This window comes from Pseudopipra pipra, chromosome 20, assembly GCF_036250125.1.
Source record: "Pseudopipra pipra isolate bDixPip1 chromosome 20, bDixPip1.hap1, whole genome shotgun sequence".
Lineage (NCBI taxonomy): Eukaryota > Metazoa > Chordata > Aves > Passeriformes > Pipridae > Pseudopipra > Pseudopipra pipra.
In genome coordinates, this window is record NC_087568.1 from 3,696,273 (window position 1) to 3,714,622 (window position 18,350).

The window sequence follows — 18,350 nt, forward strand, 5'->3', positions numbered from 1 at the left end:
TCTATTAGTCAGCATGATGGTACCAAGGTTCATTAAAGGGAGTTACTCATTTTAAATAACTTGCAGTAATGTACTTTTTTTTTAAGAAATATAGTTCAAATATTCATAAACCTGTGGAGCGTGTCATTTATTAGCCTCCCGCTCCTCTCTGCTCTCCTGACGTGGATTTAATTGTCCTGAATTCCTGTTGAAGTTCTTGTAGTGTTTGAAAAAGGCTTTTCTTTTTTTTTTTTTTTTTTGCCAAGATAGAAGTCTTCCCTCCCCTGACTCTGGGTATGAAGTGCTGCTGTTCTAAAAATGAAAAAGGGAAGTGGCTCACTGGTCAGCTGAAAGATGAGGAGATGCTGAGGTTAAAGTAGTGTTTTCCACTCTGGTTCTGGTCCAGAGCCTGGGCAGAGCTGCTCCCACCTCAGAGCTTGAGCAGAGCACAGGAGGGGCATCTGGATCAATCCTCCCTCTCAGCTGAACCCTCTGAGGTTTGCTGGCGTGTGACTCGTGGGTGGCTGGTGCAGGGCTCCTTCGTGGCTTATCTTGTGTGTCTGAAGTGCCTGGGAGGAGATGTGGGTGGGGGGGAGGGTGGCCTTGAACCTGGCACGCTCCAGCAGCTGTGCCAAGAGCTGCCTTGTAGGTGGGAGTTAAATCAGAGTTAAAGTGATGGTGCCCTTGATAAATTCAAAGTAATTACTCCATATATTCAGAGTATTTTTTAGTGTAAAGATGTCCCCTTCCTCCTGCCAGTGAGCTGGTGTGGATCACTCTTGGAAAGCCCTGGGGGGATCCAGGCTGTCCTCACTGGATGCTGTTGCAGATTTGTCCCCTGATTCATCACCAGCACCATGGCTGGTGAATCTCAAAAGTGAGATATCCCCTGTCACCAGCCATGGGGACAGAGTGGTAGAGCCACTGCTACATCCTCCTGTACCTCTCTGACACACCTCCCCACACCCCACCGTCTTGCCAGAGCGTCAGAAAACTCTGTTTTCTGCTTGGTTTCAGACAGGAGGGTGGGGAGCATTGTCAGAATTATTTAAGGGATTAATAACCGAGAGTTGGTGGTTTGTGTTTCTCTCTGTTTCTCTGCTGAGAATTCCCCTCCCTCCATCGTCTCTAATGTCATGTACAAGTCACTATCCCTGCAGCAGTCTTTTTAAGGGTGCTTTTTTAACCCAGTTTGAGCAGAGAAAGGGGGAGATTTATATGAATTAATATAGGTAGTTGAAAATGGCAAAGCTTTTAGGTGAATGGCTGGTGTAACACAGCGAGCCCAGTGCCAGCAGAACCTGCTGGCGATGGGAGCAGCTCCCTTCTCCCTTTTTGACTTTTCAGGGTTTTTTCTGACCTCTTGGAGCAAAGGGCATATTAAAAGCAGTGTGGGGGTTTTATCCACCACTGAGTGCATGAAGCAACAGTGCCTGGGAGAGGACAGGAGTGCTTGGCAGCTGAGCTTGACGTCCCATCCCAGCTCTGCTGTGCCGTGGCCAGAGACTATCCCTTTTTTTACAGTCTCCAGAGGCCCAGGCAGATGGACAGAGCTTCCCATGTTGTGGCCCGCTGTGCCAGCTCCTCAGCTGTCTGCTCTGTGGCACTGGATGTGTGCTGAGAGGGATCCCATGGCAGCTGAGAACGGCTCTAATTGCCATATCACTGGCACAGGGCGGGTGGGGAGGGAAGTGAGAGGAATTCTCCAAAAGAAGGGTGTGTGTATTCTATTTATTTATTTTAATTCCTGAGGGAGCAGTAGAGTAACTGGCCTGCAAAGAGATTTATGTGTGTTACTGTGTGGAAGAAACCCACTTAACCCCTTGCCTTCCCCGACCTCGCCACGGCTGAAAATTCACGTACAACATCAGTACCCCAGTGCTGCCCACAGGGTTTTTCCCAGAGCCTTTGGGTGCTGCAGTCCTTCCCAGCTCCAGGAAGTGTAGGAGAGTGTGGGGAAGGCAGCCCTGCATGCCTGTGCAGGGATGTCACTGCAGCCAGTTGATGATTAACTCCCCAGTTGCTCGCAGGAGCTGTGGGTGATGTTTGCTCCCTTTTGTGCTCTGAGGTCAGCAGGTGTTTGGCCGCCTGTGTTTTAAATGACCTTGCTGGAATTGTACTGGAGACCTGGATGTTGGGATGAATGCTACAAATGGCAAAAGCAGGCTGGAGCAGCATGGGGCTGGGTTTGTTCTTCCATCCCTTTGCCAGCTTGAGGGTTCATTTGGGCTTGGGAGCTGCTTGTCTTCTGGAATTGGGGATGAAGGTCCTTCCATCCTTGGCGCATCGGCCGTGGCTCGTGGAGGGCTGTGTTGGCACCTGCAGTATGTCCAGCAGCTGTTTTCAGCTGGAACACTGCAAGTGTGGACAGGAAACCCTGATGCTGAACTTCCCTAAAACACAAGCATGTGAGTTAGAGATCTCTGGGGCCAGTCAAGCGTGCACCAGGCTGTGCTTTGTGCTGTGTAGCACCGTGCACGGGACCATTCCTGGGGTGATGTTTGCTGTGAGGGATGTGGTGGTGCTGCCTCTCCTCTGTAATGTACATTTTTAGGCTCCAAATCCTGGAAATTTTTCCCTGCTCTGAGTATCGTCCTGGAATATCTGGTGGACTGTGGATCTTCCCTGTTTCCTGTGGCAGTTCATGTTGAAAGGGCCATTTTGTGGTGGTCGGGGCGGGGGTCAGTAACAGCACCACGGCCTTAAATTGGGCATGGGCAACAAGCTGCTGATGAAACAGTTAATCTTTTACTCCATCCTAAGGGCAGAGCCTCTGTGAAACTCCTGGGCTGTACCCAGGTGGGCAGCTGGGAGCACCTCTGGCCCTGTTGTCACCTCCTGTCCCACTGGGCATGGGCATGCTGGAGCAGATGGAAGTGCCACATCCCAGCTCTGCCTTCTGGGCTGGAGCAGGAGCTGGACACCAGTGCTGGTGGTATTCCCTGCAGGAGCAGCTTTTAGTTGTGCTGTAGCAAGTTCTCTCTGCTTTTCCCCCTTCCTCTCTCCCCTACTTAAAAATCTGGACTGTTTATAGATGTGCAGCTTCTCAGTGGAACTGAAAGAGCCAGAAATGTTCATTCTGGGAAGCTTTGCTTTTTTTTTTTGCCTTTTTTTTTTCCCTCCCTTCTTGGCTGCTTTCCCCAGTATTTTTCCAAGGGGTCACATTAAGGGGTATTATGTTTCAGATCAAACAAGTATGGGCAGGCTTGTTCATAACTCCCGTAGTTGGGATGGGAGAATTCTGCTGTTGGGCCTTGAGCAGTGATGGAAGTGTTTTAACATGCAAGGAATCAGAGGTATTGATCAGGACATGGATAAATGCATATCCTTAATGTGTATGAAATTGATTTTCTTGTACCTTCTTGATTTGCCTCCTTGCTCTCCTTGCAGTAATTTTAGACAAGATGAGGGAGAGAGAAGGATCTTTTTTTCACTTTGAAAAACCTGTGAGTGTTAAAACACCTACAGCTCCGTGTCTCCAAAAAGGGGAGAGGGGAGATGCCAGGCTTTTTTTTGGGTGATCTAGCATTGTTTGGCCATTGTTTAAAAAACCTGTGGTTTCATTTGAACCCCTTGAGATGTTTTTCCTTTATTATGTCATTGGGCATTTGAGACTTAATGATACAGTGAGCACTATTGTGAGTGCAAGATGTCAGCAGGCAAAGCCAGTCTTTGTATGTCTTGGTGCTCTAAGTGCAGCTCTCATCACTTGAGCTTAACTGTTCAGCATCATGTGCTTTGGGAAAGGAAGGAAATACATCCCAGCTAATATCACTTAAGGGACTCTTGGAATAAAAGGAATTTTTTTATTCTATAATGAGTTCTTGTATTTCTTCATTAAAATCTTCCAGTTATTTCTCAGCCTCCTGGAACTGCAGCGTCTGATGTGAGACTGTCCCAAGGCCAAACGCTTTGGTTATAAATAATAATTAACATTTCTCGAAACAGATTAACACGTGGGTGTTAACAGTGGTGTAGCAGAACAGGCAGAAAGTGAAATTCAGCCTGAAAGTACTGGGATGGCTGAACTCCACAACCCCCAGTGCTCAGAGTCCTTCTGCACAGCATCTTCCCTATGAAACAGGGTAAAGAACAATGAGGGGGGAATGCTTCTGTAGGAAATGGTGCTTTCTCTTAGAGCAGAGGTGAGTTGGTACAAGTTGTCACATTGAAATATCACACCTCAACACAATGCCAGGAGGAGCCTGGGTGTCCCCTGCCCCATCCCTGGGATTGGGGTGCTCAGAGGTAGATGGACTGTGGTCAGCCAGCCCTGGATCCCTCTCTGATCCTTCCAGATAGGTACTTTCTAGAAAGTCGCTTATTGGAAGAGAAACGTTCGTGTTTCACAGTAAATACACAGCACAAACAAAAATGTGTTGAAACCTCTGTGTTAGAGTGAAGTGTGGTTTTGGTGAGGTTTGCTGTTTGCACCCCTGTTTCTCACTCAAGTCTTCCTTTATTTGGAGACACTCCAGGTTGCTGAGACTGTGACAGCAGGGACAGCTTTAGAAACCTTGTCTAGGGGTGATGGGAAGGTTCCTCATCTCCCTCCCACACTTCTTCGTGGGGGAAAGTTAAAGGGGAAAGGAAAAAGCATCTCGGACTATTTTGTTCCACTGGCTCTCAGAATGGGCTGCTTGTTTGTTCTTGGAAGGCTTCCAGATAGGGCTTTTTTTTTTTTTCTTTCCTCCTTTTCCTTCAGAAATTAAATACTTCTTAAAAAAATCCCTAAACCTTCATGATTCTTCCCACCTGCCTGCTGCAGGATGGGTGTGGGCAATGGGTGTGCACACACAGGGGTAGAGAGGGTGGAAAACCTGGTGAGGATAGAAAGGATGGAAAATTCAGGAAATCCCCTGGAGCTGCAGGGTGTTAGGTTGATCTGTGTGTGTGAAGGGGCTGTGCTGGGCACAGCACGCAAGAAGCCAGGTGATAACACGGGATCACAGGGCTGGGGCAGGAACAATTTGCTGTGAACAGGTTTTGAAAAGCCCCTCTCCAGACATTCCAGGTGAGGCTGGAATGAGCATTGTGTCTGCAAACCATCTGCAAGGGTATCTGTGGTATCAGTTTCCTGTTGGAAAAAGGGGCATGCTGATGCCTTTGTGTATTCTACCTCTGGCAGGTTTTTCCTTTCCTGGCTCCGAACCTGGCAGAGGAGGGGAGGTGAGGTGGCTGCACTGCCTTCCATATCTGGAGCAGGGTGGGCTCTTCCATATCCCTCACTTGCCCTCAGTGCTTGGCTGCTCCAGTTAATGAGCCTCAGATGGTGCTGCAGATACTTCATTTACACCCTCAGTCTTAATGGTGTGTGTGTAAGTGAGACATTCCCCTCTTTGACATCATTCCCTTCCTACTAATTAGGTATTAAAGTATAATCATGGTAGCAGGAAAGCAGCCTTAATGCACCCTGGGTAAAGCTAATGATGTGGACACACGGCATTTGTCAGGGATTCTTATTCCAGGCCTCTTGTTTGTGATTTTAGGAATTTTTGAGCCGGCGTGGACTTGGCAAATGTTTGCAGTCGTTCCTCGTGATGAGCAAGGCTTGTGTGGGAGAGGCTGATGGAGTGGTGGTGGTGATGTCTCCCTGGCTGACAGATGGTGGGGATTTCACAGCCTGTGACTGAAGTTTCGGGAAAAGTGGTTAATACTTCAGGGGAAGGGGCAAAGTGCAAATGGCTTGGAAGTGACATATCAGTCAGGTCCAGCAGTTTGCTGGGAGTCCTGAGGGGATTTTTGGGTGTAAGCTCCATGTGTGATCTCAAGGGTGTTCCTGTGACATCCTGATCTTCTCTGGGCACGTACAAAAGACAAAACAACTGGAGATTGATTTAAATAAGTGCTTGGAGAGCCAGGGTGTGAGACAGTGGGCTCAGAGCATCGCACTCCCTGTCCCAGCACCTGAGCCTGATGGAGTGCAACAGCTCTCTGATGGGAGAGAGGAACTCGGTCTTCCAAGCCAGTGGACTGTAAAGATTATTGAAAAAATTGAATATATTTCTTTCATGCGGAAATAGTGCTTTAGTCCCTGTACACAGAGATTTATCAAAGGGACCTCTGTGCTCCAGAAGCGGGGCTGAGATCACAGTTCGCTGCAGATGTGAGTTGAACTGACTGAGTCCCACTTTCAGCAGATCTGAGTAACCATTGTACAGTGTCGGTCTGTCTTGAACCCCACACATCAGTTCTGCTCCCAGGCTGCCTTTGCAGGAGCTAGATTTTCACAGCAAATTAGATTTTCTTTAAAAATGAATTTTCTGCTCATGGAAATCCGAAATCCCATGGCGAAGCTGGCTGTGCAGGGCTCTGCACTGGGCACACCAGTGTGGGATGCTGGAGAGAAAACAGTCCACCAGTTCCCTGGAGAGGCTGCTCCAGTGGCCAGGGGGCTGTTAGAGATGGATCCACCAGCATGTAGGTTTGGTTCTATCTCTTTTTTTCAGGCAGGGGTGTTTCATCCCATTATATTAGAAAAGAGGGCTTTAAGCATTTTCAGCTGATGCAACAATTTGAGGTGTTGTGACATTTTTTTTTTTTTTTTTTTTTTTTAGCCCTAGATGACAGCTCCAGTGTGAGAATATGAATTTTTGGGACTGAGTGCTCAAGGGGATTAGACTTTAATGATGTCTTAGATCATGCACAGAGATTTATTACTCACTAGGTGAGTCTGTAGCAGGACCTTGAATTGAATGTATTGACCTGGTGGCAGAAAAAAAAAACATTGACCTTGATGGTGTGTTTGAGGTACAGAAGTACTGAAGGCAGTTGGGTCTGGGTCATTAGCCCATATTTGATCTAAATTTTAAATTTTATTTAAAAACATGCATGCATAGAAAAACGTGGAGTCGGGAAGCAGATAAACCTTTGGTTTAAGTCCAGGCTGTGGGGAGCCCCGTGAAGGACTCTTGCCTTGGGGCCTCACTTGACTCTGGGTGTTTGCTCAGCCCTGTTTCCTCCGTCAGCCAAGTCTCAGTGGGAGCCCTGCCGCCCGCCCTCCCCCTCCCCTCTTTATTTCATAATATTGTTCTAATTACTGGAGTGTGAAGAATCGACTCCTAAAATGCCTCTTGGCGAATTCCATTTGTGCACTGGTGAAGTTTCCCCTGGCTGCTGTCTCGCCATCAGCGCCGGCCACGCTCAGCCCGTCCCCGGATCACAACTTCTCCTCCTGTCCCGGGCAAACTGGGACATGGTGGTTATTCCATTGGCTGGAGATCCCAAATGCCAGCAGGAGATGGGAAAGGGAAGACAGTGAGGGATTTGAGGGAGGATAAAGGGTTAACTCTCGCTTGCTGGGGTCCTGCTGGTCTGTGTTTTCAGTGCTGTTTTTCCTGATGAGCTGCCAGATGCAATTTTTGGGGGGTAAACTGGGACAGGCAGGGATGGCCGTGGGTGCAAGGCTCGGAGGAGCAGCTCAGCTGGTAGCTCAGGGAAGGGCTTGTAGGAGGATTGTGGGACTGAGGATTCTGGGGAGGTCAAGCCCTGAATCCTGTATGGAACAGGGATGTCTGTGGTGGTTCTTTGTCTGTATGTGGTCACATCCTTTGCTTTCTCACGAGAGCTGTCCCTTGAGGAAGGGACTTCCTGGCTCTGCATGGCTGTTCTCCTGCCTGGCTGGGTGCATGGGCTTGCAGCAAGACTCCTGTGCAGTCATCTGTTGAGGCTGCAGAGAATTCAGGGTGTATGGCTTAGGTGCTTTCAAAGTGAGTTATTTGTTTTAAAAACAGCACTATATAGGGTTGTTTCTAGAGGCCTTTTTTTAAGCGAGTAGGGAGCACTTGTGTAATGCTTCGGGCTTTTTCTGCAGTTGCAAGGGACTGAAAACTTGAAAAATAGAGCTGAAAACTCGGTTAGCAAGTAATTGCAAGGTTTGCAGGACTGAGGCTTTAAGAAAAGTGCCAGAGAGGAGGTTTTATTCATAATGCTGGAGTTTTGGAACATCCCCTGATTCCAAAGCCCTTGTGGTGGGTCTGCTAAGCAGACTTGTGCTGGGAAATTACAGGTTGCTCCTGTCTGGGTTTCCCTCGTCCCCCTGTTTGCAGGCTGGGAGCTGGAGAGGGGAGCAGGGATGGGATGGAGAGAGGTGGTTTTCCCTGGGATTGTGCATAGGATGTTCTGCAGGGAAGGACCTGGGGACTAGGCTGGCCTGAGGCACTGGTGGTTTTGGCTATTATGAAGTCTCCTCCTTTATGATAAAATCCCCCAGGAATCCTCCCTGCAGGATAGACTGTGGGCTGCAGAGACATTTGGCTGGATCCCAGCTGGCCTTGCTGGATCAGTTCTGATAGGGAACCAAAATTCAGCCCCATGACTGCCCTGCTGGCTGCCCCTGCTGGGACAGGGGCTGATGGCCAGGCTGGGCAGGGGAGGGGACAGTTGTGGTGTGATAACAGCCATGCCCTCTGGGGCTGTGGGCACCTCTCCCACCTCCACAGCTGGTTTTGACACATAAAGAAGTTTAACTGCCCCTTGCAGCAGTGCTTTGAACATCCCCTGCCTTCTTCCTTTAGTGGTGGGCTTGGCAGTGTTAGATTAATGGTTGGTCTCGATGATCTTAGGGGTCTTTTCCAACCTAAATGATTCTATGGATCTGTGATTTTAATGTACCTCTTCTTGCTCAATGGCTCACAGAAGAGCAGTTATCCTTCAGAGGAGCAATAGAGCCTGAACCTTCACCACCTTCTTGCACTGCTTTGGCAGCTCATCAGTTTTAACCTTGAGAGGAGAAGAATTTGAAAAGCAGGGAAATGTTAAGAGCACATGCCCTGGATTAGGTGAAGGAGAGACTGGGCACACAGCAGGGAGGGATGATGGTCAGTGGTCAGGAATGCTCAGCTTTGGGCTTTGTGTTTACACAGTGAGAGGGACCTTCAAAAAGCAGGGAAAGGGCAGTACTGAAAGCTTTGGGAGCAACTAAGACAGGATGCTGCCACTTGGGGTGGCAGGTGATGTTGCTGGAGAGAGCAAAACTTGGCTTTCAAAAAGCTGTGCCAGGAGCTGTTGGCTTCTGTGAAGTCGCATCATGAGCTGCAGCACGCACTGCTGTTTGCACCCCGGGTTACAAGAGTGTAAAGCACCCCAAAAACATTTAACTTCAGGCACTCTACTCTTCCCAGATGCTCTCCCAGCTCTGTCTTGCCACAGAAAGGCTTGTAAAGAGGTAAGAATCGATTAAAATTAATCGCAGCAAGTTCCTGTTGGTGTAAGCTGTCTGGAGAACAAGCAGATCTTTAGACTTTTGTGGTTTTCCTCCATTCTATTTCTAGGTCCATTAAATCCCTATTCTCCTCTGAAACATAAATGAGTAAATGCTGTAACCAGGGCACACTTAAGGGAAAATGAAGCATGACTATAAATATGAGTGACCCAACTAAAAGAAAGGTCAGATAAGAGACATTACCCAGTCGTGTTCATTAAGGATATTGGGGTAATTTAGCATCCTGCATTACCCACGTGTTTAGGAAACCAGTTAGAGGACCCAGGGAGAGGGAGATAAGAGATGCAAGATATGTAGAGGGGGGCTTTCCTCCCCTTGTGTTTTTGTTCTGGGCAATGCAGTGGGTGAAGTGAAAGAGGGACTTTGGTACTGATGATTATCTGTGGCGTGCTTGGAATTTTTTTTAGAAAAAAATGTTCCCTGTTTTGATGGGGAAAGGAAGGAGCTGAATGATGGCTCTTTGCAGCATGCCCCTTATAGTGCTTCTGTTTGGGGAAGGCAGGGCTGTTTGCTTTCCTGCTCCTTGGTATGTGCTGAGCAAACCTGTGCTGAAACGTTTGCACAGTGCTCAAGGATTTTTTTCAAGTTTGGATCCTGAAATCTGGAGCTGGGGGGGCCGAGGCTGGGGGCAGAAACTGCCACCCCATCACTGGCAGGAAGGAAAATACCCAGAGTTACTTCACAAAGCAGAAATGTCTTGGAGACAAGCTCCTATCTCAGTAAGGCAGCTCCTGCTCCGTGGGGCTGGGAAGGAGTTTCCCGTGGGGGTGTTGGATGTAGTGGTGTCTCTCAGAGCTTTGCTGCCACCAGCCCCAGCGTGTTTCTGCCTGTTGATGTGTCTCTGCTCCTGCCCGTTTCCCTGCCTAAAGCTCTCCAGGTATTCATGCCAAGTGTGGTAATGCATCCAAGTGATGTCAGGAAGAAATGGCAGCATAGAGAAATTCCTCTTTATGGCAGCAATGAAGTGAATGGGGATTTATCTTGGAGATTAGCTGGGCTAAAGTTTGTCACTTTGCTTTTCCTGCCATGAGATTCAGTTCTCTGAGCTCAGAGGTTGCTCTTCAGGTCTGCACCATCTGCAGAAGGTGCAATAATAAAACCATTTAAATCCCCTTTTGTATTTTGGAGGGACTGTGGTAATTCCCCTGGTGATGAGATTTATTTTCCTCCGTTAATACCTGGTTTTGAACAGTTTCTTTTCTTCCTCTTGTTGCTCAGGGCTGTGTTTTCAGAAAAGCTTCTTCTCGAGGAGACTTAGTGTGTGCACACACCACGTGAAGTCAACAAGGGCTCAACTTCAAAGTGAAGCATGTGAATAAATATTATCCTGACTTGAGGCTACTATTTATTCTTTTTCTTCCAAAACAAAACACGTTCACACACTCCTTCTGGAGACTTGGAATTAATAGTTATCTTTTTTTTATTTTTTTTTTACCATCATGGTGATGGCAGCTCTGTAGTATTTACTCTGCTTTTCTCAGATGATCACCTCACATCTGCCTCTCTCAGGTTTACTGGTTTTCAGCCATTTTTGAGTACTGGGGGGAAAACAGCATAGCCAGGGCCAAAATCCTCTCTTCTTGCTTGTGTGGTTTCCATAGGTCACCAAGGGGCCAGACCCCAATGTGATGGGAATGTCCAGGAAGATGATGTGAACACAAACCTGTACTTTGGAGTATCAGGAGGGTGTTTGCTTCAGGGTTTGGGAGCTGAGTGTGGGCTGTGCCAGGGCTGTGTAGTTTGCTGCGGGATTTGCTCCGTGGAAGCAAGAAGTCTGTGTGTCCCAGGTGTCCAAAAGAAGCCAGTATATTTAGGTCTGGGCTGAAAAATTAGCGTGGTTAATTGTGCCTCAAGCCATGCAACCAAATCCACCAGGTTTCAGCTGATTCCTGAGTCTGGAGCAGCCAGGGTATCGCTGCGGTGTCACTGTCCCAGATGCGTCTCTCTGTCTGCTTCAATTCTCCTGCGCAGCTCCGTGCAGGGGGAAGCCTTCATGCATAGAAAATAATAAAATAAAATTATGCCATCAAATGTTTTATGTATGAGGAGGCACGGGCTGTCAATAATCTTCCATGTTTTTTAATGCGAGCTCTCTCTGTGCGTTTCTGCTGCGGCTGATGACACCAATTAATTTTATTGTTTGGAAATAATCTTCTGTGGTGTGTGATTTGCACGGCCCCAGCCTTATGCTTTCTAATGATTTCTCTATTAATTTCACCGCTGCCAATAAGCCGAAGATGCCTTTCAAGTGGAAAGGGAAACATGACCTAATACCACGGATAAAATATTAGCAAGAGCGAATTAAATCCCTGTTAGCAGTGTTAGGACCCCGGCCGCTAAAGACACAAGAGCTGCTGGAGCGTGGCAGAGAGAAAAGAGCTGCACGTGCTGTGTGTGGATGAGCAAGTGGTGGAGCAATAAGTTTTTGAACAGCTTTAAAATTAATGGACAATCAGTGGTTTTGTCCCCCCCCTGCTCCAGCTGGCTGTTCCCCGGTCAAAAAAGAGCTGACCCTGCTGAATTCAATGCTGGGGCCTCCTCGAGTGGTAGGAGTGCTGCAGCCAGACTGACCCTGCTGTAGCAGTGGTCGTGCTTTGCCTTAATTCCTGTTTTTTTGGTCTGAAGATTGATTTGAGGAGCTCCTTGGCAGTGTTGCCTTTGTCATCTTGTGTCCACTTGTTAGGATGCAGCTCCATGGAGGAGCTCCTTCTGTCCTGCAGGACATTGGTAGTGCCATTAACTTTCCTGATTTTCATCATCATGAGCCTTGTGGGTGTCCTCAAGCCTCTTCCTTTTGTACAACCAGCACCCATCTAGCAGAAACCCCAAAAGCAAGGTTTATACATGATATTTCCAGCACAAACTGAGGTTGATGACTTCAATACTGGTCATTTTGAGTCCTTTGCAGCACCTGAGCACTGACAAGTGGGCTTGGAGCCACCTGGTCTAGTGGAAGTCCCTGTCCATAGCAGAGGGCTTGGAATGAGATGAAGCTTAAAGTTCCCTTCAAACCCAAACCATTCCATGATTCTATGATCAAATTGCCCTGCTTCAGCCTTTGGGAAAGGTATGTACTCATGGTGTGGCTTTTGGCTGGGGCTGACTTTCTTCATCCATTTCCTTCTGAGAGGAAAAAATGTTCCTGTAAAGCATGAAAATATCACCACATCAATATTGTCTAAGTGAGACAAGAAACTGAGGGGAAAAAAATCAATCCGATTTGTGACCAAAATATTTATGTGAAGACTTATATAAACATCCAGATACTTATTGCTTTAATATTTTGGTCGCTGTGCTGTGAAGTTTTGTGGTTCCTGAATAAATATGAGGCAAAAAGAGTTGGTAATCAAGGATATGGACTTTTGGGCTGATGGCTGGGGAAGGATGAGGGACTGAAAGCTTGGGAAAGAGCTGGGTGGTTTGCAGTGGGGGGGATGGAGCTAGGGCAGTACTGGGGCTGTGGGGGTTCCAGGATTAGAGATTTTCCCTTACAAACATCAGGTTTTGGGCTTTTGTGCACCATAGAAGCTATACTTACCTGGGCTGGAGTCATTGCTGGGTTGGTAACCTGTGGGGCATTTCAGTAATTTTATTTTTCCCTGCCATATTTTTAATGGTGAAAACAGAAATAAACACCAGCTTTTCACAGAACTGGATTGTCACAGTGTGGATTGGGCAGGAAGTAAATAATATATTGAACTATGTATAAAATAGTGTCAGAAGCAATGGGCTGATGGGGGGAAGGTGTCAGTGGTGCTGCTGCTGCTGCTTGGGAAGGATTTTTGGCACTGCTGTTCTTGGCCCTCCCTGTGCCCGGCGGGTCCCTCCAGCCCCACAGCCACTCCACTTCCAAGGAGTGCCATTGCCTTGACTCCTTTCCAGAGGTATCCTTGAGGCTCATCCTACTTGGTGACAGCAGCAGGAGCAGTGGCTAAAAGGCAAAGTGGTGCCTGGGCTGCTCCATCCCCTGGGAGCTGGATTTGGGTGCCTGAGCGGGCTTTGAAATGGTGATAAAATGTTTATGGTCAGATCAAAGCCTGAGCGTGAGATTTCTGCTGGCCTTGGCTGTCTTTACACTGGGTTCAGGATTAGAGAGTGAAGTCAAGCCCTCCTGTAGGGTAAGTATGAGCACGAAGCTGTTACAGCTCTGACTTCACAGGGGAATTTTACCGAAACTCAGTGCCTGCTCTTCTGAGTCACAAAATAACTGAAAATTCAATTTTATTTTTTTTTTCCCCTCTTGCTCTTAAGAAAAAAAAAAAATCCTGCTCAAATAATTTAGTTGTCAGCAAAAGCAAAAAGAAAAAAGGAAAAACCACCCAAAACTCTCAAAGTCACTGGTGTCACTCACCACTTTGGTTGCATCTCAGACCAACAGAGAGGGCTGGGATGGCTCTTCCTTGCTGTGAAGGGAGTGTGCCAGCTCTGGTTCATAATTAATAGTTTTCCAGCCTAATTCTGCTGGGAGAACAATGAGGACATTGAGAGCAGATCCGTGCTGGCCACATGGAGAGCCTGAGCCTTGTGCCTGCTCCAAATCCCCTTTCCTTATATTCCTGGAGCCAGGCATCCCATTCCACCTGACAGCCCCCCTTGGAATAACAATTAAGTCAGAGACAGGATTAGGGGTAAATCATGTAGCAGTGCTATGATGACATTTTCCCCGTGATGCTTTCTTTTCTTTTCTCTCCCTTATGGACTCTAATCTTCCAATATTATAAGAAGTGAGGAGTAATGGAGCTATTGGCCTTTTTAAATATGTATGAACTTCTCAGGAAAGCTGGAGAAATGAGAAGCGACGAAGACAGATAGCAGATGCGAGATGGTCTCACAGCCACGTCGTTTAACATGCGTGGGTGTCTCTTTTCCTGGTGTCCTGGGTCATTATTCATAGGCAAAACATAATGTTTCTGTTCCTTTCGTGTATAGATTATTATTATTTTTAAGGAGGAGGCTGGATCTGGGGCACAGCTGTGATCGTATCACACAAAGCTGATTGTGCAGTTCCTACCTCTGCCTTGCTGGGTTTTTGCTGCCGGCAGACAAAGCTGTTTTCTGCTTCTTGTGGGGATCAGCCTGGATGGTGACTCAGTAAAATGAACCCTAATACGGTGATTTTTGTGGCAAACCTGCACCTATATATTTGTTGTGATGCTCAGGTTTGGCTTCTGAGAGTTGAGTGGGTTTGTCCCAACTTCTCAGTCTTCTTCCTCCCTCCAGTTGAATGTGGTGGAGTGTCTCTGGGATGCTGGTAAATGACTTGGTGTGTGTTATTCCCAAATACTGGACATAAAACAGGGATGTGTGGATTAGCTGTACCAGGATCTGTCCCCTGCACAGACCACCCCATGCTCTCACAACATAGCAAAGCATCTTTCTTACTGATGTAGCAGTGCTGGTTACAGCAGGGCAAATTTCTTTGAACAAACTATTTACTGGAAAAGCTCCTAATTTTGGCTGAAATGAAGCTAATAGTTTTGTCCGAGAAGGGAATTTTTTGAGATTCATTTCATTATTTTCACACCGTACTTTTTCTTCATATGAAAAACAAAAGTATATTTAGCCTGGTTAGATTTTTGTGAGAGCTGGGAACTCTACAGAGATACAGCAAGAGCAAACCTTGCTTGGGTCTTCTTCTCCTTCCCTCCCACTGTGCTGTCATTGCATCCCCCCAAAATGAATTATTCAGGTCTTGCTCACAATGTGCTGTGCAACCGGCAGGTACCACTGGGATATCTGCCGGGAATTCCATGTAAATGAGGTCACACCCACTTTTTATCAGCCCTTTGAAGGTCACATGAAGGGGGTGACATCAGCTTTTCAACAGCCCTTTGATTTCACAGCTTTCCCTGCATGAGCAAAGGTTACTCATGAGGGGAAGAGTTACACCACGGGGGATGAATTTCTTGCTCCGTGTGGCCGTCTCCATGCAAGTGTCTGAGGAATTTGTGGTGTTTTGGATGTGGGTTGGGAATGTACTGGATGTAACAGATGTCAGTGCAGGAAGTCACCTGTGCTAGTCAGGTGGGTGTTTGGGGGGCTGAACACAAGCCCATGGCCTGGTCATCACGAGGGATGCTGAAGGAGCGATGCTGGTGGCAGAGGTGCCTCGATGGGTCGTGCAGTGGTGGCTGTGGGGAGGCACTGAGCTGACCTGCCTGTCTCATGGAGCATCCCAGCTCCTCGAGAAGGGCTAAACCTGATTCCCTGCAAGGTGCCCATCAGTGTAGCACATGTCACAGTGTAAATTTGTCACCGTGACACACCTTTGTGTGCACTGATTTTATTTTTGCTGTGAGGGTGGAAGCTTGGGAAAAAAGAGGAAAGCAAGGCAGGGATGCAACAGGATTTTCTTTCAAGGAAGGCTCTCCTAACCCGGAGTGTAATAGTGTGTGATGTTCCCGTTTGCACAATGATTGTGTCTGTTACAGGAGCAGGGTTGGCTCCCAGGTATTTGATTTACTTGGGTTCTTCAGGCTCTGGACCATGGAAAACACAATGGTCATTGGTGTCCAGCCCCCTTGCCCGGGCAGGGGATCAATACAGCTCAATACTGGGGTTTGGTTTGCGGTTTGTGCTTTTTCCAGAAGGACTTGGGGAGAAAAGATGCCATTTAAAGAAAATTACTGCATTGCCTATCAACTGAAAACAAAAGTCCTTTGTCCTGTCAATCATGGGGAGGCTTTATCTTGTCAATCACAAGAAAAATGCTTCCTTTGCACTTCTGCCAGACTTTTCACAGGCCGGGTTTCTCCTTCATTCAAACAAGCAAGTGTTGGGTGCAGTAGCTTTTAATAGAAAAATATTTAAATAATTACATATATAAAAAAATTAATATTTTATCAGTATTTAGACTTGAGAGAAAATAGTAATGCAAGTTAGTGTGTGTCCTCCTGTCCCATAGCTGAGCCTGGGTGAGGTATCAGACTGTCAAATAGTGCTGGAGGGAGAGATGTCCTGACTTTCTTGTCCCCACTCTGCACCCACGGGTGTGTGGTGTATCGAGCTCCTTGTGCTTGTGCCAGCACATTATCTATGGGCTATAAAAAGTCCTTGTGTGTTTTGGTGTATTGTGCTTTATGGGATGAGGCTCTCTAGGGTTTGTGTAGGTGAAATGACCTGGGTTCGTTGGCTGTTGGCAGCAGCTGCACAGGGGAGAGAGGCACAGATCTCTGTCAACGAGCTCATTGCAGATCTGGCCATGGCTCTATTTCTGCAGCACGTGGGTGATGCTCCTGATGGGAGTGTTCCATGATGCCAGCTGACCCTGGGACCATCCCCTGGAGCACTGTGCTCCCCTGCCCTCTCTGTGAGGGCACTGCCAGGCTCACCACTGGCACTGCTGCCTCGGGCAGATCTCGGGGCTGGTTCTTCACCCTGTGGTTTTCTCAAGCAGGAGAGAAGAGGCTGCAGTTTTATCCCAGTAGTAAACCACAGTAACATCTGCAGTGCCAGGATCAAGCAGCTTTTGTCACTTTGCAGCAGCTCCTGGGCAAGACTCGCCCTGACCCTGATTGTAGAGTGGATGTTGTGGCACGTTTTGAATCATTTGCAGCTTTTGTTTTGTTCACAAGAGTGAAAGGCGCTTTCCTTTCCCTTTCCACTTACTTTGCCTTTCACACAGTGGTTTTCCTGCCCGTGCTGCTCTGCAGATGGGCTTTGAAGAGGTCCTTCTGTGAGTAAATGTACTTCAAGGAGTCTGTCCGTCTGTCTGTCTGTTAGTGGATGCACAACCTGAGCAGTGGGAGCTGGGTCCCAAACACCTCACATTCCCGTGTTTGGGCTCTGTAGAAACGCTGCCACGCTGCTGCCTCTTCTCCTGCCAAGGGCATGTGTTTTCCTGCTTGAGCTGAAGACCCCGTTAAACTCCAGGAGTTCAGGTCACCTCGTGTCACGAGCGCTGCTGGAGCTCCCAACCCTTTGGTTCTCCTGCAGCAACTCCGGAGCAGTGCAGGGCCCCCAATTCCCCACCCTGCCTGGATCTGGAGCTGCAGTGAAGGTCTCTCCTCTCATGCCAAGAGCAAAGGGTCTCACTGCTTTGAACCTTCCCTGGGTTAGGCTGTGCCAGGGCTGGGGGTGTTGTGTTCCAGCTGCCGGGGTGTGTGTGGGTGCCTGCTGGGGGCTCTCAACCATCTGCTCGCTTCCTCACGGGCTGGCAAAAGGCTTTTTCCTGTAAACAGCTCTCTCCTGGGGCACGGTGTCAGGAACTGGTATCATTGTTCTCAACAGCCACATGCTTCCCTTCGCAGCCAGCTAAATATATAAAGCAAGCCATGTGGAGTTTCCATTCTCCCTCAGCCCCTCTCTTTGAGGGGACACCCAAATATTGCTCTTACTCAGAGCCAGGGCTTTGATGGTGAGATTACGTGACTTTGATGCTTTTGGCTGATGGTCCTTTTCCAAGCCAAGGTGAAACTCTTGGCAAATAGGGACGTCTCTTTGCAGCAGGGAAGCTGAATCATCCCTGTTAAGCTCTTAGTTGCAAACTTTATTCTTTTTCTGCAGCCCAACTGCATTTTCATGGCTCCAACCTTGGATGCTGCAGTCAGTGTCTGTGCATTTCCAGGAGTGGCTCAGCAGGGAGTGCAAGCACAGGGTGCTCCATCCCCATCATCTGAGGTGGGAGATGATGGAGCTGGTGGGTCCATGCCAGGGATGCAGTTCATCCTCTGGTAAGATGCAGTGTGCTGGTGTTGTTCTGTATCCTGAGGTGATGCTCATTCTCTGCTCCATTTGCTTTCTCTGCTGGGAGTCTTGGCTCTCCAGGGTTTTACATCAGCTCTGTGTGTTTTACCCTTCTCCTGTTGCTAAAACAAAGTTGATTTTCAGAGCATTGAGTAATCAGGGCTGTCTCCTGGATGGGCCATGTCTCTGGAGCGGAGAGCAGGGACCAGCACTGGTGATAGCCCACCCCCTTCACTGTGCATCTCTTTGTAAGAAGCCTGGCTCATTCCCCAAAACTCTCCTAGTTCTTTACACATTGGTATTTTATAAATCATAGGGTATCTAGCTCTCCAGGCAGGTGAGTCAGGGCTGGGAGAGCTGTGGTGTGAGGACCTGGGGGAGGTTGGGAGAGTCCCTTGGATACTGCCCTGGCATCCACCTCCTCCCATCCAGCATCCCCCCTGCCATGGACACGGCGTGTCTG

At 48.0% G+C, this 18,350-nt stretch overlaps 1 protein-coding gene and 1 long non-coding RNA gene across 9 annotated transcripts in view; both read left to right on the forward strand.

The window, feature by feature from the left end:
- VAV2 (vav guanine nucleotide exchange factor 2) overlaps positions 1-18,350 on the forward strand; it is a 132,907-nt gene that overhangs the window by 34,484 nt on the left and 80,073 nt on the right. The gene's annotated exons all lie outside the window — the stretch shown is intronic.
- Positions 4,502-10,539, forward strand: LOC135424989 (uncharacterized). 2 transcript variants are annotated; one of them, XR_010435446.1, is made up of 2 exons: positions 4,502-9,145; positions 9,252-10,539. It is a non-coding gene; the product is annotated as an uncharacterized LOC135424989 (long non-coding RNA). The 2 variants fall into 2 exon arrangements; XR_010435447.1 differs by having other exon boundaries at positions 10,421-10,539.